Raw genomic sequence first — 20418 nt, 5'->3', positions numbered from 1 at the left:
TCCACCCGTTGAATCTTTCATCAAAGTTTCCCCTATATATGCCCATTTTATCAATTTCATTTCACCATAACTCAGTTCGAAGAAAGAATCCAACTTCGATTTGCTCAAAGAAAAATCAGTGTTAATTGATAATGGCTGTTTCAAAAATTGCCTCGTTTCTTAATTATCATGGCAATGTCCCTTGCAAGCATCAGCACAACCATGGCGGCTCGTCAGTTGCTACAAATTCCAGGAGTACCATGTACGTTTATGTAATTTTTTCTTCACTTTATCCCCTTGAATAGTTTCTTATAACAGAATGCATCCATCAGTATCCTTTTTTCTTTTTTCTCACGCAAAGTTTGTTAGGTACATTTGATGATACAATTCGTTACGTATTACAGACACTAGTCTCACCAGGCCCGGCTTCAGATATAAAAAGAAATATTTTAATTAAAGAAATATAATTTATGTTGGTAATAATTAAACTTCAAATAAGTACATTTTCAATATATAAAAGCAAAACTTTCATTTCACTCCTGTAATATCTTAACTTTCATTTTGATGAAATTATTTACTTCAAATTAAATGCGGAGCCATAATTTGAAATATATGAGTTTCGAATCCTAATTTTTTAAGTTATTTAGTTCTAAATTAATATTTTTTATAAATATATTTAATGAACGTTTAAGACAAATAAAGAATTTGAACCAAAGTGTTACAAGCTGACACTCTAATTCCGCCCTACTTCAAACTCATTTTGTGATTAAAAGATTAATTTTAGTTAACCAAACAAGAGATTTTAAAGACAACTCGATCTTGACCGATAATATTGTCTTCATTCTCAGCATTATATGAAATAATTTAATAATTTTTAAAACTATCTGAAAATCATTTTTGTACTAATCTTGGTAAACACATATGAACTCATTAAAGTATAAATATAAAGTAAAAGAAATGCCTACATATGAGTAAAAGAATTTTCAGAAATTCTCAGATTTCATAATATAAATATAAAGTAAAAGAAATGCTTACTTGTTAAAATCTATAATAAGCAACAAATGAAAAAGAAGAAAATAAAGAGCAACAAGAAGCAAAAATATCTAGCGAAGAAATGACTATTTTTTAGGTTAATAGATAAGATCAATAGAAGAAAGCAACAGGGAAAATAAAGTGCAACAGATATGGTTGTTCCTCCCTTAATCAAGGGTCTCGGGTTCGAGCCTAAGTATGAAAAAATCATTGGTAAGGAGCGCTTCCCCCGATTGGGCCCTATGCTATGCGAATCTGGATTAGGCGAGCTCCAATGCGGGTATCGAATACCGGATAAAAAACAGGTAAATAAGGCAGAATGTTCGATAGCTTTTAAAAAGTAAACCATAAGAACAAAAATAAAATTTGACTTTAAAAAATAAGATTAGGACCTAGTAGTAATTAATTCAAAAATTTGACATTTTTGGGGAAAGTTTTGTGAGGATTACATAAGCCCTTTTGTAGTCCCTTATATATAATAGTAATGTATTACATATTGAACACCCTTAATATATAGATTATATGAATTCGAACACCCTTGACAAAATTCCTAGCTCCGTCATTATGGCACATTAATGAGCAAACTGCTAACTAATGCTACAACTTTAAAGCAGCTTATAAGCAGCTTAGTAATGGTTATAATACAGGAAACAAGGAAGATAATCAGTTGTAACTTCCTAGCTAAGAGGACCATGCATTTTCTAGAAGTAATTATCAAGAATACATGGATAAAGGTGATCTCCACCTGAACTTGTTTAACTGTATCCATTCGTATTATCGAAAGAGCTCTTCCACATGGCACTTGGTCAGCCTAAACGACTTAACTAGAAACTCATAATGACCATAATGGGTGCTAAAAGCTATCTTAGGGTTATCCTTTGCCCTAATATTCAACTGGTGATGACTAGACCTCAAATCGATATTAGAGAAGACTGATGAACCTTGAAGTTTATCGAATAAATCATCAATATGAGGAATGAGATACTTGTTCTTGATTGTAACCTTGTTCAACTGTCGATAATCGATATACATACGCATATGCCCATCCTTCTTCTACTTCACGAATAGCACTAGAGCCCCCCAATGGGAAACACCAGGTCTAATGAACCCCTTACTTAACATATCTTGCAATTGTTCCTTCAACTCCTTCAAATCTGTTGGTGCTATCCGATATGGCAAAATAGAAATTGGCTTAGTGCCCAGCTCTAAATCAATGCAAAATTCAATGTCATGATCTGGTGAAACACCTAGTAAATCTATCGAAAACACCTCAGGAAATCCCTCACTACTGGTACGGACTCAAGTGGATGAGTATTGGCACTAGTATCCTAAACATAGGCCAAATAGGATAAACACCCCTCTCAATCATCCGATGAGCCTTAAGGAAAGATACCACTCTCTGTGGCGCATGACTAATAGCACCCTTCCACTCTAACCTAGGGACTCCTGGCATGGCTAAAGTAACTGTCTTAGCATGACAGTTCAAGATCACATGATAAGGGGACAACTAGTTCATACCTAGAATAATGTCAAAATCTACCATGTCAAGAATCATCACATCAGCCAAAGTGTTGTATCCCATCAAAGTAACCACACAAGATCGATGCAGTCGACCCACCACTGCAAAATCCCTAAGAAGAGTAGAAACACTAACGAGGAAATCAAGCAACTCACATAGCATATCCAGACCCCAGGAAAATAAGTAGACACATAAGAGTTTGTAGATCCTGGATCAAATAACGCCATAGCCGATCGATGACAAATCGAAATAGTACCTGTAATGACTGCATCAGAAGCCTCTGCCTCTGGTCTACTAGAAATGCATATCATGGTGCACGACCATTCTCGGCCTGAGAACCTCTGTGACCACCACCACGGTCTGTCTAAGTACTACCTCTAACAGAATAATAACCACCTCTGCCACTCTATGCACTGCCTCTAGCTGGCTATGCCACTGACCTAGATGCAGAAACTTGAGAAACTGAGTGTGGGCCACCTTACCTAAGTTTGGGGAAGTCCCTCACGAAATCCTCTATGTCAAAGATACTATAAGATCCCCGGCATGCCATAGGCTTCTGGGAAGAACTATAATAACCGGACTGACCACCTCGACCTTTGGGTAGAGAATAAAAACCTTGGGAACTATACCCGAACCATGAGCACGACTACCAAGGAACCATCTGTCAAAGTCTGAATCGTTGGCTGAACTAGTCTTCTGAACTGGGGATGATAACCTCTACTATGGTGACCTCTATCTCCAAATGAGGTACCTCTAAAACTGCTAGAGCTGCAGGGCTTCTTGCCCACTCTACCCCCAAACTCCTGATGCCTAATGAACTCAACACTCTTAGCAAAAGATCCACTACTGCCTGTAAAGTACCTTTAGAAGCTGTTACTTGCATCGCTAGAACTCAAAAGGGATAAGTCAACCTCTAACAAACTTTTGAATCCGCTTTGTGTAATTAGGTAGAATAGTCAAAGCATGACGAGACAAGGCATGAAACCTCATCTCGTACTTTGTCTTCAGGCTCCCACCAATCAAACTGCTTCCGCCTTTCTTCCCTCAAACTATGGGGAACCCACTTCTCCAGAAACACACAAGAAAACTCAACCCAAGTAAGTGGAGACGACCCAGCTGGCCTAGTCTCAACAAAACCCTTCACGTGTTGTGAAATCAACACCGTTGGACTCAACCAACCCCAAACTCTATAGCCGATCGTGAAAACTTACCAGAAACTCATACACATCATCATTAGGATGCCCATCATACTGTGATGGCTTCATCTTATCCCACTTTTTTGTCTTTTCAATAGTCATAGTGGGCTGGGCAATAGGGCGGATAGCAACATCCAAAACTGGCAAACTCAAAAAATAAGGAGCCACAACAGCAGCTGGTTGTGCCTCTGGGTTTTATATCCTGCAGCAACCATTAGATCGGGAATCTGAGCTCCAGCTTTGGTCTGGGAACCCTCTGGAGTAGCCAGTAGTATGCCCACCTGGGCCATACCCTCAATGAAGCTCAAGATACGCAACAAAGTATCCTGAAAAACAAGAGTAGTAATAAATTCATTTGCTGCCTGGCTGGGTCCAACCTCATCTGCCTAAACCAGAATCTCCTTTACGTCGGGAGTCACATCACTATCATAGGTCTGAGCAGCGACTGGTGCTTGTCCTTTGGTTGGTGTAGCAATACAGGCTCTAGCCCTGCCTTTCCCCTACCCCATCCCCTGTCCCTTCTATGACCAATAATGGCAGGGGGCATGGGTGCAAGTACGGGCTCCTGGTCTCCAACTGTAGCCGATCGTGTCCTCACCATCTTTGAGAGAGTGAAACAAAGAAACTCTTAGAATCCATTAGAATCAAGTACGCATGATAAAGAATGAAAGATTAAAGTTTTCCTAGATTTCCTATAGCATCTCGAAGATAGGAACGGAGCTCATCGTACCGATCCACAAGAATCTACTAGACATTGTTCTTGTAATTATTAGACCAGTGAACCTAAAGCTCTGATACCAATTTGTCACGACCCAATTTCTAAGGCCGTGAAGGCAATTACTCTCGTCAAGTAAGTAAGACATCCACAACCATTTCATACGAATTATTACGTATAAGCATGCAGAATAATCAAACAAGTCATTTAAAGTCCTAAATAAGTTTCATATATATATATATACAAAATAAGTACTATAACTCCCAAAACTTGGTATCACTCGCACAAGAACTACTAAATAAAAACACAAGTCTAGGATAAATCTCGAATACATAGTCTAGAAATAGGAAAGATGGAAATAAAGAAACATGGGGAATCCGATGCCACGGATCAACTAATGGCTCACCCCGAATCCTCTAAACAAGCTTCCTCAATGACCGGTATATTCACGAGATCCACTACTGCTAGGAACTGAACCTTTACACAAAAAGGTGCAGTAAGTGTAGAGTGAGTACGGAAAATCAACATGTACTCAGCAGGATCGTTGACCGATCCTAAACTAAAACAAAGAGCGAGGGTCAGTCTTCCTAATACTACTTCCACACTTAACCGTTGTGTTTCCAACATACAAATAATTATAATCATAAGCTACAAGCCTAAAGGTGAGAATCTCTAGTCCATAAGTTGTTCAAGTAGTCAAATAAGTAGGTAGTGTATGAGTAAATCAACAATCTGAGCAAATCATTCAAACAAGGGATTCACAAGATATTATGATATGCAAATTCTATGCAAAGCCTTTCCATCACCGGTATACACATGCTCTTTTAATAGGGATGCGTAACCCATGGGGGACTCGCGAGGTCCATACACCACCCGAAATCATTTCCCTTCATGTTCTTAGCCGTCATAGGCTTCTAATCTCATTTCTGCCAATTACGCTCATATCACATATACTTAGCCATTAAGGCTCAAATTACCTATCTCTAGCCAATTGGGCTCATATCATTCCCATCACACTGTCTGGAAATATTTCCCTTCAAACCTCACATAAGTATCCTCAAGTATAAAATGCATGAGATACTATATGAAAGCATGAATATGACATGCACAATAGTAAGCAACCAAGCTATGAAGTAAAGACTCAATCATTAACTCTTTTCCACTTTTAAATGAGTATGTAGGAGTGAAGAGAATACATAATCACAAATAGGATAGTTATTAAGCATAGAACAATAAATAAGGGATCACATGTCCCAATCACGAATCACAAATCAATCGATGTTATCAGCTAATGCCAACGCATGGCATTCAGACCGGACCATAAAATATAAATTTACACAAATACCCGTAACATAACACCAGTACCCGACTCAAATGCTCGTAAGCTCACAAGTATTGAGACCCCCTTAATTACCCCATTACTCCTTCTTTATCAGTCCATTTTAACCAACCACGACGCTTTAATAGAGTTAAGTAAGCTCTCAACTTGCCTGATTTGGACTCCAACAATCACACTAAAGCCTTTCCCTTTTGTAGAGCCTCCTTATGATCCAATCTATTCAAATACGTATTCTACATCAGAACACGAGTCCTTATGATACCCATATTGCTATATAATAGTTTCAGACCCAAAATGGGATTTCGAGCCTCGAAGGATAAATCTAGAAATTCGCACCATAATTAGTCTACCTAAGGTTTATGGAATCTAAATACCAAATATGAATCAAATCCGACATCAATTTGATAATCAATTAAAGAATTACTCATTTTCAACCTAGGGTTCTTAAATCTCAATTCCTTATCTCCAATCATGATTTCTAAGATGAAATTCCATAATAATCAAAGGTAAAATGATAAATGGGGATTATAAACTTACCCATGTGAAGAATGTTGCAAAACCCGTCACGAAACTCTCCAAACCGAAGTCTCAAGCTCCAAATGTGAGAATGAAAAGTCTAATTTTGAAATGAAAAGTGAAGGGTTTAATCTAACCAGCGACACCACAGGTTCAGTCCAATTTCCACATTTGTGGGGTCGCACGAGCGATCAAACCCTCGCATCAGCCAGAGTCACTAAAAAGGCCAGGTCCGAAGGTGCAGACCTGCCCATCTTCCCTTTCCTCGCACCTACGACCCACCTTGTGCAGGCGCGGCTCCGCAAGTGCAAGCTCATTCTCGTAGGTGAAAGACACCAAAAAACAAAGAAACTAGATCATGTTCTAAACATCAATCTAACATCCGAAACTCATCCAAAACGCCCTGGACGCAAACCAAATATGCAAATAAGAAGATATCTTTATGAAGGAGTTAAAAGACTAAAGGAGTTAAAAGACCAGAGGAGTTGAACAACAATTGCAAAGATGATTTGACGGCTTTGAAGAATTTTCATAAACAAATGTTTTCCAATTCTACATCCATGTTTCAGTCCCTGGAATCACTCATTGGGAATATTGTTAAGACATATAAGATTGCTAGTGTTCATGCTTTTTACCTATACACAAGACATGATCAAATTATAATAGCACCACTACCACTACCGGAGAACCAACATCTAGAGGTCTCAACTCCTCCTCCAATGGATTTATCATTTATGGGAGGTGCAGTTGGTGATACAAGATTCATGGGAAATTATGCTCTAAAGGGCCATGTTATACCTTGTGGTTTTATGCATTTAGAATCATCGTATGTAAGTTATCTTAGTTTTGGACATCGAAATTTATCTTCAAAGGTATATGAGATTGGATAGGCTTAACTTATGCTTATAAGTGTTTAAGCTCATGTTTGGTAAGTTACGGAAGGATTAGAGAATAAGTGAATCGAAGCGGAAAGGCTCGTCAAAATTTACAGAGAGCAAAAATTTTTGAAGGAAATTATACGGAACAACTATAAGCTCCATATAACATTATACAGATAGCACGTTGGTTATATACGGTCTGCATAATCTAAGTCGGTGGAATTTTTCCCTTTTGTTATAAATTAAAACCCACGATTTGGGGCTCATTATTTCATCAAATCAAATCCCTAGTGACCTTATAAGCTCTCTCAACCATTTCTAATCATCCATATACATTGCAACTCATTTCAAGGGAGGATCAAACCTTAAAAGCCTAAGCTAGTTCAAGGAAGGAGATTGTTCTTGCTTCTAGTTGAAGTTGTGGTGAACAAGGTGAAATTCTTCAAATTATAAGGTATGCTTTTCACTACTTCTTATGTTAAGTTGATTAGAAGGTTTATCAAGTCTTGAAGGTGGAAATAGTTATGAAGAAAAGCCATAAGGTGTTGTGTTGGAGTTGTTGCTATGGATTGACTATGAAAAGAAGTTTTGGGACTGAACTGAGAATAATTTGAATGTAATCTTTTGGTTATGGTATTGTTGATGTTTTTATTGTTTTTTTGAGAGTTGTTTTGGAGTTGATGGAAGTAGATGATATAAGGGAAATGTTGCCCGACTTTCATTAGCTTACCAATTAATTTAGTTTGAACTTATAAGCTTTTCAACGGTTTAACCTTAGTATGAATCATCTTGAATGTAGATTTGCAAGTTCGGGAGGATAGTCTTTGAGTAGTTAAGGAGACAACAAGGTATGTAAGGCTGTCCCTTTCTTTCTTTCTTTCTTTCTTTCTTTTTGGCATGATCTTTATGAACAAGACGTACGCGTAACGTTAAATCCATAATGATTCTACTCCTAAAGTTAGGTATGATCCATTCGATTCATGTTCTATAGTATTATCTTCATAAAGTCTTTCTTTAGTATTATCTTCATAAAGTCTTTCTTTAGATCCAGTATGGTCTCTAGAGTTACTTGTACTCTTATCATGTTTTGCATTGCATGCATTTATATATATACATTTGCATATATAGACCTGTGACCCCTCAGGCGCTATATGCGCATATATTATGTGTGTGTGTATATATATATATATATATATATATATATACATATGGGGTATGGGGAAGGTAACGGCGTTATATATGCACTATCACCTGATCAGCTGGTAATATGATAATTACGACAATGACGATGATGCCTACAGAGCCCTATACGATACAATGGGATACCCACAGAGGCTTCACAGGCTTTATATAAGCATATTTATGTGTATAACCTCATGCATGCATGCACAACATTTTTTGTACATCATTGGTCTACAGAGGCAGGTCAGACATACAGATTGCATTTATTACGTCGTATGTCTCTTTCTTATTACTCTCATGATTTACATATTCAGTACATTATTCGTACTGACGTTCCTTTTTTGGGCTGCTGCGTTATATGCTCGCAGGTGCAAACGGACAGATCGGTGATCCGCCTCAGTAGGTTGTTGTTCAGCTGACGTTGAAGCACTGCTCTTTGCTCTGAAGTTGTCGTCGTGTTTTGGTATGTCACTCTTTTGTGTGTATACGGGTATGTTGGGGCCCTGTCCCGACTTCTTTATGACAGATGATCTAATAGAGGCTTGTAGACAATCATAGTGGGATTAGACACGGTCTATATACTGCTGTACAGTTTTGTTCCGTCTGGTTGTATAGTATATCTTTATGGGCTCATTCCTTGTCAGCATATCTCTTATACGACTTAGCAGATTTCTATCTTGTTTCTGATCATAGTAGGAAAGTATGTTAGCGGTCTCGGCAGGTAGGGCCCGGGTGCCCGTCATGACCCTCCTGTTTGGGGTCGTGACAGGCTAGACCGTTTAAACCTATTTGCTACAACTTTTAATTTTGGTGGATCGTCATAGGTTCATGATCCTTACATGTTTGGAGATTTGTGTAGTATATTTGGATTTGTAACACAGGAACCTATTGAGACATCTGCATCCATTGATCCATAGATCAAGAGCAGAAGAACTAGACGAGCCAACTGGAGATTTTACCACCACAAGGGTGGTATCAGCAATAAAACATGAAATGAAAGAAACAAGACTTTTCCTAACTCAAAGATTTTTCTTGATTTTTTTTAATCAAATTCTTGTGTTTTGGAGAGGCCAAGGTAATTGGCATCACTCTCTTTTCTCTGGTAGAAGAAATAGAAGAGCCAACCAGAAATTTTTAAACAGGGTGATGGAAATCAGCAATAAAACATCAAATTAAAGAAAAAATACCTCGCCTAACTCAAAGATTTTTCTTGAATATTTTTTTTTTAGCAAATTCTTGAGTTTGGGGGAGGCAATATAATCACTCTGTTTTTTCTATCTCTCTCCTCTCCTTTGCAAATTCTCTTTGATGATGTTCTCGATGGTATGTTTTGTTGAAAATGAGATGACGTAAGTTATTAAGTCATGGGTTAAGGAAAGACTTTTTGTTTTTTATATCTTTCCTTTGGCAAATAGTGGTCTGGTATGTCGTATGAAAAAAGGGAAAAGACTTTTTGATTATACAAAGCCTTCCTTGAACGGATAAGTGATGAATTAGTCATGGGTTGAGAAAAGACTTTTTAGTTATATATATCTTTCCTTTGGCAAAATAGTGGTCTAGTATGTGGTATGGAAAAAAAAAAGGGAAAAGACTTTTTGATATTACATAGCCTTCCCTGAATGAATAAGTAATGAATTAACATTGCTTTAGCATTCTAATGTACGTGCCGCTTTACTCTTGTTTGATGCTATTGTGTGTTGGCAACAACTATACAGGATTTTCCAAAAAGAAAAAAAGTGGGAATCAAAGCATTGTTACTGGATAAAGTTTCTAATTCTCATTTTAATGAAGCTTTCACGCTCGTTACAACGAAACCCATCCGCTAATAACTAAGTTTTTTTTTTTTTTGTGTGTTTTTTTGTTCTCCGGGTCATAAAGAATTTTTTTCACTGTGGATAAGCATTAGGAGTGTCAATGATACAATTCGGGCGGTTATTTTATAAAATTTATATCATACCAATTTTTTGGATATTTGATTTTGTAGAACCAAAATTAGGCTTTTCGAAACTGTTCCATCATCTCGGTTTCTCTTTGGTATCAGTACGGTTCGGTTAATCTTCAATATTTTTTTTTTTTAGAAAAAATACGTCAGTTATAATCACTAGTAAAATTTAAATACCCAAAACCATGCATACTTCTATAGGACTTTGGAAAAAGACTCTCTAGATTACTATTTAAAGGGTGATGAGTCAAGAAAACATAAAAGACGACAAAAATAAAGATTGATCCCACTATTTTACGATAGTGTAAAACAATGTTAATCAAAGACAAAAAGTATAATTTAGATCGCAGAGGGGGAAAAAATCAATTAAAATGGGATTCAAGAACAGAGTCTACTAAGATTAAGTATCCAATAAGATAAATTTAAAATCAAATGAGAAGAAAGATATCTAATACTTTGTAACTTTCTACCCAAGATCGTTGGAATACCTTGTAGCTTACAAGCTAGTTACTACTATAGATGCTAGAACTAATTTAATTTCAATAGAAGTAGTATAATAGGTTTCAGCGTAGGAACTTTAGGTGTTAATTATGTTGTCGGCTTGTAGTTGTTTTCATCATCCCAAACCTAAGGCGAAAATTTTAATATTTTATTATATTTAAATTTAATATAAATAATATATTTTACACATATAAACTTATTCGGTACGGTTCTGTATTTTTTCGGTTTATTAAACCAACCTAATTATTCGGTACAGTTTTAAATTTATATAAAAATCGTCGGTTTTATTAAAAAAAACCTAAAAATTGATTCGGTACGGTTCGATCGGTTAATTCGTTTTTTTGAGCGTCAAAACTGGAGCAAAAGTTAGTCTGTTCTTCAACTCTTCAAAGCTTCGCTTACAAGCATCTGACCATTGAAACTTAACCTTTTTCTGAGTCAACTTAGTCAACGGAGTAGAAATAGAGGAAAATCCTTCTACGAACCGTCTATAATAGCCTGCCAAACCCAAGAAACTTCTTATATCAGAAAATGATGTGGGTCTGGGCCAACTCCTTACGGTATTAATCTTCTGAGAATCAACTTTAACACCTTCACCTGAGATCATATGACCTAAGAACGCCACTGACTTAAGCCAAAATTCACAAATGGGCATGCTAGATCATATATCTATATACGGATAGATAGATCGACCGGTGGATTCGCCCACCTAAACCGAAAGCGGTTATAGATGCTATAACAAAACTTCGTAAGAAAATATCTCGAGAACTCTATGAAGATCGAATTAGGTCTCAACGAGCGAATCGGTATTTTACTACCAATCACAAGTTTCATGTTCGACGCAGTATTCATACGGGAAATTATGATCAAAGAGTTCTTTATCAACCACCATCTAGCTCACACTTTGAGAATTTTGCAAAAAATTCGCGATCTTTGAGAGTCTGCAACACTATTCTGAGATGTTCTGCATGATCAGCCTCCCTACGGGAATACACCAAAACATCATCAATGAAGATAATGACGAATAAATCGAGATAAGGCTTGAAGACCCTGTTCATAAGATCCATAAAAGCAGTTGGCGAATTTGTCAACCCAAATGACATAACAAGAAATTCAAAATGGCCATAACGGGTTCTGAAAGCGGTCTTCGGAATATCAAGTTCCTTAACCTTTAACTGATGGTAGCCTGATCTGAGGGCACCCTGAAGTTGGTCAAATAAGTCATCTATTCTGGAAAGAGGGTACCTGTTCTTAATGGTGACTTTGTTCAACTGGCGGTAGTCAATGCACATGCATAAGGAACCATCTTTCTTTCGGACAAATAAGACTGGCGCACCCCAAGGTGAAACACTGGGCCTAATAAACCCTTTATCAATAAGATCTTTCAACGGGCCTTTTAACTCTTTTAACTCCATTGGAGCCATTCTATATGGTGAAATAGATATCGGCTGAGTGTCGAGGAGTAGATCAATTCCCAATCCAATCTCTCTATTAGGAGGGACTCCTGGAAGATCTTTGGGAAAGACCTCTGGAAACTCATTTACAACTGGGACGGACTGAAGAGTTAGAGTCTGGGCATCTGAATCCTTGACTTGAACTAGGTGGTAGATATAACCCTTGAAAATCATTTTTCTGTATCTTAGGTAAGAAATAAATCTACCCCTGGGTACTACTGAATTACCCTTCCATTCTATGACTGGCTCATTAGGGAACTCGAACTTCACTACTTTGGTTCTACAACATACCGTGGCATAAGATGAAGCTAACCAGTCTATACCCATGATCACATCAAAGTCTACCATCTCTAACTCTGCTAAGTCAGCTATGATTCTGCAGTGATAGACTAAAATTGGGCAACCCCTATAAATACATCAAGCTATGAGATCGATGTTACTCCTCGGACATTTCATGTTGTTGTGCTGTGAGTAGACTAATGCAAGCCTAAGGTGAAAATGAAGTCCATATGACCTTAAGGAGGGCATTTGGTAGCTTAAAGGTTTATATTACACGATTTTTGAAGTATTACGAATCGGAGAAACAAAGTTCGTCGGAGGAAGTGAAGTATAAGTTGTGTTTGGGGAAGATATAGCAATTATCGAGTTAACGATTATTTAGTAATGTCTTGAGGAGAAGCTATAGGACTCCTTAGATGGTTAATGAAGTGTTAAACAAGTGCCAAGAAGATGTTATAAGGATTTGGGATCAAACGAATCGACGAGAACAATTAGGAAAAAGAGGAGTTATACGACCACTTATACGGTCTGTATAACTTTATACGGTTCGTATAAGGTCCGTATAATGGTTACAGTGGAAGGTCATCACTGGTGACATTATACGGTCACTTATACGGACCGTATAAAATTATATGGACCGTACGTATAACAGTTACAGAGAGGGTCGATTATTGGTGAATTATACGGTCACTTATATGGACCGTATAAAACTATACGAACCGTATAAGTGTCCATATAAATCATGACGGGTCAGATTTTCATAATTATAAATATATGACCCAAGTTCTTATTTTTCATTTCTCATCTTCCCCACACCTCTTGAGAGCTCTAGAATATTCCACACACCATATCAACATAAATCCAAGGGAAATCAAAGATTAAACACCAAGAATCAAGAGAATCAAGTGCAAAGAGGCTCACTAGCGTTTGTAGAAGTCAAGAATTTTCTTTGGTATTGAAGTTGGGGCTTTTCTCAAGTGAAGTATATTCATCCAAAGTTCATTCTTATATGATCAAAGGTCAGTTTCACATCCATTCCATGTAATTAAAAGTATTTGAGTGGTTGAATGACTTGGATGAGAGAAGAAAATAGAATATGAGCTCAAACATGGAAATAATAGTAGTTTGAGTAGAAATTTAACTTGAGCCATGATTCTTAGTATGCTATGAGTATAATCTTGTTATGAATGACACTAATGATATTGAGGAAGTATTAGATGAAAGTGAATATGGTGTGTGTTGTAGTTATGATTATGAATGATTTTGAAAGGGAGTCTTGAGAATTAAACAATGCTTATTTTGAAGAAGTCTATTGATTATGATATTATGGGTGTTGTTATCGATGTTTGGGAGTTGTTTACCATATGGAGGAAGTGGTAGAAACAAAGGAAATGCTGCCCTATTTTCGTTAGCTCTTAGTCGCTTTAGTTTAGACTTAAGCATGTTTTAAATTATCTAATTTAGTACGAATTCTCGTGAATGTAGAGTTGTGAGCTTGGAAGGAGAACATTTAGTCGTTGAAAAGATGTAAATGTATGTTAAGGCTAATCCCCTTCTTTCAAAGGCATGACTTCTATATTATGATTTCCTCTCTATATTTCCATGACCTTCTTACATCCCAAAAGTTGAAAGTTAAAGATTCTTAAGAGCTTCTTATGAGAAAGAGATAAGATGTGTTCTATGATAATGATGATGACGATGATTTTACTTCTAGAGATTCCAAGGCTTATGAATTGATGTTATTATGAGCTTAATGATCTCATTTCATAATTTCATTAATGTTATTCATTGTTGGCCATCTCACCTCATGATACTAGTTCCTTTAAGGTGAGACCTAGCGATGATGTTTGATCCATAATGTAATCAGAGGTTACTGACCTTACGTCACTCCGATAGAGTTACAGCTTTTACTTGAGCTTTCGTGCATGCTTTATGTTATGTATATGATGATGATTACACCGTGCCTAGTTGGTCGGGCAGACACCACTACGATGGGCGTAGTGGGCGGCTATGATGATAATTACACCGTGCCTAGTTGGCCGGGCAGACACCACTAGTGGGCGGCATGAGATGGTTACCCCGGACGCGGGCTAATGATGATCACACCGTACCTATATGGTCGGGCAGTTTATGTATGTGTGTGTATATATATATATATATATATATATATATATATATATATATATATATATATATATATATATATATATATATATATATATATATATATATGTATGATGTTGTTTTAATATAAATGCTAGCATGCATGACTCCGCCTTAAGAGGCAATCAGTTACAGGTTATCTCTCCATCTTATGCTCTCTTATTTCTTGATTATGTTGTTATACATTCCTTACATACTCAGTATATTGTTCTTACTCCTTTCTTTTATGGACGCTGCGTTCATGTCCGCAGGTAGACAGAGAGATGGCACAGACGCTTTGGACCTTTATCAGCAGGTATACAGGAGCACTCCACTACTCTGGAGTTGCCGTTTATTGGTGTATTCTTTTATGTACATATTTAGGGCATGGCGGGGTCCTGTCTCGTCCTTATGATTTCAGTACTCCAGTCAGAGGCTCGTAGATACATATGTGTGGGTAGTAGATGTTATGCGATCTCTTAGTGCATATTCTATGTTTATCATTTTGTAGCCTCGTGGGCTTATGTACATAGATGGTTTGAGAGATAATCAACGTTCATTTCATGATAAGCTTGTGTTGAGAATGGTGTATGTTCAGGTTGAGTTTGATGATAAGTCTGACAGGTAGTGCTCGGTATGCTATCTCCGGGTACCCGTCATGGCCCTCTAGTTGGGTCGTGACAAAAGTGGTATCAGAGCAGTTTCGTCCTAGGGTGTGTCTACGAGCCATGTCTAGTAGAGTCCTGTTTATGGGTGTGAAGCGCGCCACACTTATAAACAAGAGGCTGCGGGGCATTTAGGAATAATGACCATCCTTCTTCTTCATAGATCGTGCGATAGAGCTATACTATAAAATTTCTTTTTCCCTAATTGTGTGTTATGATTTCAGCGATGCCAATGAAGAGGAAAGCGACAGCCGCCCAGAAGGGCAAGACTGCGACAGGAAGGCGAACTGAACAGGAGCCACCGGTAAATATAGAAGAGGGTGAGTCCTATAATGAGGCTCCATCTCATACTTCTCACACTCCGCCTGTTTTAGAGGAGCGTGAAGGGGCCTCAACTCCGGCTCCGATGCCTCCAGTCCCTCCACCGGGTGCTTCGGGCCAGCAGATGACCGAGGCTATTCAGTTATTAACCCAGCTAGTTGCTGCTCAAGCTCAGCGACAGAATGCAGGTCCAGGCGATAGAGCAGTTAGTGCAAGGGTTCGTGATTTTATGAGTTTAAATCCTTCAGAATTTTTCGGATCAAAGCCGGATGAAGACCCGCAAGGTTTTATAGATGAGATGTTGAGGACGCTGAGAATAATACATGCGTCTGATACTGAGTCAGTGGAGTTAGCGTCCTAGAGATTGCTGGATGTAGCCGTTCTATGGTATAATGATTGGATATCTTCGAGAAAGGAAAATGCTCCTCCCCCAGTATGGTAGGAATTCGTAGATGCCTTCATCCGTCATTATTTTCCACCTGAGGTCTGTCGAGCCCAAGCTGACAGGTTTTTGAATTTAAGGCAAGGAAATGAGTGCTCGGGAGTACAATCTCCGTTTTAATTCATTGTCTAGGTATGCTCCGACCATGGTAGTCGATATGGGAGACCGGGTGCATCGGTTCGTGAGTGGCTTAGGGCCACATTTGATCAAAGATTGCTTGACAACTTTACTCCAGGAAGGGATGGATATCTCTCGTATTCAAGCTCATGCTCAAAATTTAGAAGAGCAACAGCAGCCGCAAAAGGGTGAGCGCAATATTGATAGAGGGCATAGTAAGAAGGCTAGATCTGTCGGTGTTAGCAGTGAATATAGAGGGGGTCAGAAGCAACAGTATTCTAAGTATTCAGGCCAGTCAACGGCTAGTGCACCTCCTCAATTTGCGGGTAGGAGATTTAACCGCCCCATCTATTCTGGACCAGGTCAGAGCTCGAGAGTTTCAGGTTCTCAGTTTGGAGGTGATCCTAGTCAGAGGAGACCACCGGTACCACGATGCAGCCAGTGTGGTAGATTACATGCGGGTCAGTGTCGCCGAGGCTCAGATGCTTGTTATGCCTATGGTCAGACCGGGCATATGATGCGTGATTGTCCCTCAATGAGTGACAGAGGTGGGGCCCAGCCAGCAGGATCAGTAGCCGGTTCTTCTTCATCCGTGTGCCCTGTAGAGAAGACTCCCCAGACTTCAGCAGGTCATGGCAGGGGCAGAAGGGGAGCACCCAGCTCGAGTGGCCCCCAGCCCCGTATATATGCATTAGCCGGGCGACAGGATCTTGAGTCCTCCTCTGACGTAGTCACAGGTATATTATCTGTATTCTCTTGGGATGTCTATGCATTGATTGCTCCGGGTTCTAATTTGTCATATATTAATCCTTATGTTGCTGGTCATATTGGGGTGAAACCCGACCCAATCAAATCTTTTAAGGTGTCTACTCCTGTTGGTGACCCGGTAATAGCACAAGTATATAGAAATTGTGCGATTGTGGTATGTGATCGTCAAACTATAGCTGATTTGGTTGAGCTGGAAATGTTAGATTTTGATGCTATTATGGGCGTAGATTGGCTGGCCTCATGTTATGCTAATGTGGATTGTAGAACAAAAATGGTCTGATTCCAATACCTAGGAGAACCCGTGCTTGAATGGAAGGGTAACATAGCGTCTCCAAGAGGTAGGTTTATTTCCTATCTCAAGGTGAGGAAGATGATTACAAAAGGCTATATTTACCATTTAGTCCGGGTTCATGACGCCGAAGCAAAGCCGTCGATTCTTCAATCCGTCCTGGTAGTAAATGAGTTTCCAGATGTATTTCCAGATGAACTTCCAAGTCTTCCACCGGAACGGGAGGTCGATTTTACCATCGATGTGCTACCGACACCGAATCCATATCTATTCCTCCTTACAGAATGGCTCCCGCAGAATTGAAATAGCTAAAGGCACAACTGGAGGATTTGCTTGAGAAGGGATTTATTAGACCCAGTTTATTGCCATGGGGAGCACCTGTCTTGTTCGTGAGAAAGAAAGATGATTCCTTACGAATGTGCATTGACTATAGGCAATTGAACAAGGTGACGATAAAGAATAAGTATCCGCTTCCGAGAATCGATGATTTGTTTGACCAATTACAAGGTGCTAAGTGGTTTTCCAAGATAGACCTAAGGTCAGGATATCACCAGGTGAGGGTTAGAGAAGAAGATATCCCAAAAATGGCTTTCAGAACCAGATATGGTCATTATAAATTGCGGGTCATGTCATTTGGGTTGACTAACACTCAGGCAGTATTTATGAATTTGATGAATAATGTATTCAGGCCTTTCCTAGATCTATTCGTAATTGTGTTCATCGATGACATCCTGGTGTACTTTCGATCAGAAGCAGAACATGCAGATCATTTACGTACTGTTTTTGAAATTCTTCGGACTCGAGAATTATATGCAAAATTTTCAAAATGTGAGTTTTGGCTGAATTCTGTAACTATTCTGGGCCATATCATCTCAGCTAACGGCATCCGAGTGGATACTCAGAAAATTGAAGTCGTGAAGATTTGGCCAAGGCCTACAACACCTACAGAGGTCCGTAGCTTTCTAGGATTAGCAGGCTATTACAGAAGATTTTTAGAATGATTTTCTTCTATTTCAGCACCATTGATGAAGCTAACTTAGAAATCAGCAAAATTTCAGTGGATGGATGCTTGTCAGCGCAATTTCCAGGAATTGAAAGATAGATTGACTTCAGCCCCAGTCCTAACACTTCCAGAAGGATCAGAAGGCTATGTTGTTTATTGTGATGCCTCTGGTGTAGGGTTGGGTTGTGTGTTGATGTAGCACAGTAAGGTTATTGCCTATGCTTCCAGGCAGTTGCGGAAACATGAGAAGAATTATCCGACCCATGATCTTGAATTAGCTGCGGTTATTCATGCACTAAAGATGTGGAGACATTATTTGTATGGTGTTCATATTGATATTTATACATATCACAAGAGTCACAAGTATATTTTTAAGCAGGAGGAGTTGAATCTGTGACAGAGGCGATGGTTAGAGTGTCACGACTCGATCGGAGGGCCATGACGGGCACCCGATGCTAACCCACCTAGGCACCTCTTACCGTACATTCACGTTCATATCTAGGTGGACCACATGGCCTACGCATAATTTCTATGCATCAATATTGCTAAACTCATTGGGAAACAACACATTCATATCATCATCAACAACTATGCCTATATCCATATACATAAGCCGACGAGGCTATCAAAATAATGAACAAAATATGAGCCTACAAGGCTGCAAGACATCTAACTATACACAACTGTCTACGAGCCTCTAAGAAGAGTATGTAACATCATATAGGCGGGACAGGACCCCGCCATGCCCATATATATGTACACAAAAGAATAATACCCAAAAGCTATAGTTCCGGATGAATTGGAGCTCCTCTAGGTAGTCCCTGAATAAGAGATCTATGGATCAAGCCTGTCTCCCTGTCCACCTGCGGGCATGACGCAGCGTCCAAAAATAAAAGAACGTCAGTACGAATAATGTACTGAGCATGTAAAGCATAATCAACATCATAGTAGGAGCATAAGAGACAGTATAAGAGATGGCATAAGAAATAGCATAAGATAGAAGAATCGGGAGGTGATAGAACCATTTGTACCTCTAGTGGCCATCTTTATATTTACTTACTTGTATTTCATAGGGACCTTCCATTTCTAATGCTTACTCATGTACATATATGTATATATAGTCGTATTTGTATCCATATCATACCCGACCATGAAGGTTCGGTGTTTCACATACCCGGCCATGACAAGGCTCAGTGATTATACATACCTAGCCCTACCAAGGCTCAATGTCATCCGTACCCAACTGCAGTGGTGCGCACGCGATAGGTATCATACCCGGCCATATAAGCTCGGTGTTACATAATAGTCATACATACTTAGACACGTATACATAAAAGTCCATAAGTATCATCATTACCATCATCGGCATCATTACCATCATCGTTTTTGTTACATCTATCCTTAGAGGATCAACTACCATATAAAGGAGGTAATAGTATCGTGAACGTATCAAGAATCATGAGCTTTGGTAATCTTAGAGATAGAGTTATTTGGAAGACATTATGGAACTCATGAAAGGATATATATCAAAGGAACCATGCCTTAATAAAAGAAGGGTTAGCCTTACATACCTCTTGGTCTTCTTAACTACTTAACGTTCACCGTCGTAGCTTGAACAATCTACATTTAGAAGGATTTATACCATTGTTAAGCCTTAATGATACTCTTAAATTCAAACTAGAATAATTCATGATCTAATGAAAATTGGGCAGCATTTCCCCTATTTCGTCAACTTCCACCATATTACAAAACAATTCCCAAACATCCATAATACACCCATAATATCATAATCAAGCAATCACATTCCATTAAGCCTTCAAAATTCATCCTTATGCTTAGCTTATACTAACACTTCACACCCATTCTTAGCACATTTTCATACAATACTTCCTCATCACCATTTCTACCTTCCATAACAAGATTATATCCATATAATACTAGAAATCATGACTCAAGTTAGCTTATTACTCAAAAACATTATAAAAGTCACATTTAGCCCTCATTTTCTACTTTCTTCTTCTACCCAAGTTGTTCAACAACCAAGCATCCATGATAACATGAAATAAGCATGAAAACTAACCCTTTATCTCATGGGAGTGAGCTTTGGAGCAGCTATCAACTTATGTGAAAACCCTAGAA

Source organism: Lycium ferocissimum, chromosome 3, assembly GCF_029784015.1.
Source record: "Lycium ferocissimum isolate CSIRO_LF1 chromosome 3, AGI_CSIRO_Lferr_CH_V1, whole genome shotgun sequence".
Lineage (NCBI taxonomy): Eukaryota > Viridiplantae > Streptophyta > Magnoliopsida > Solanales > Solanaceae > Lycium > Lycium ferocissimum.
Note: the sequence above shows the minus strand (reverse complement) of the source record.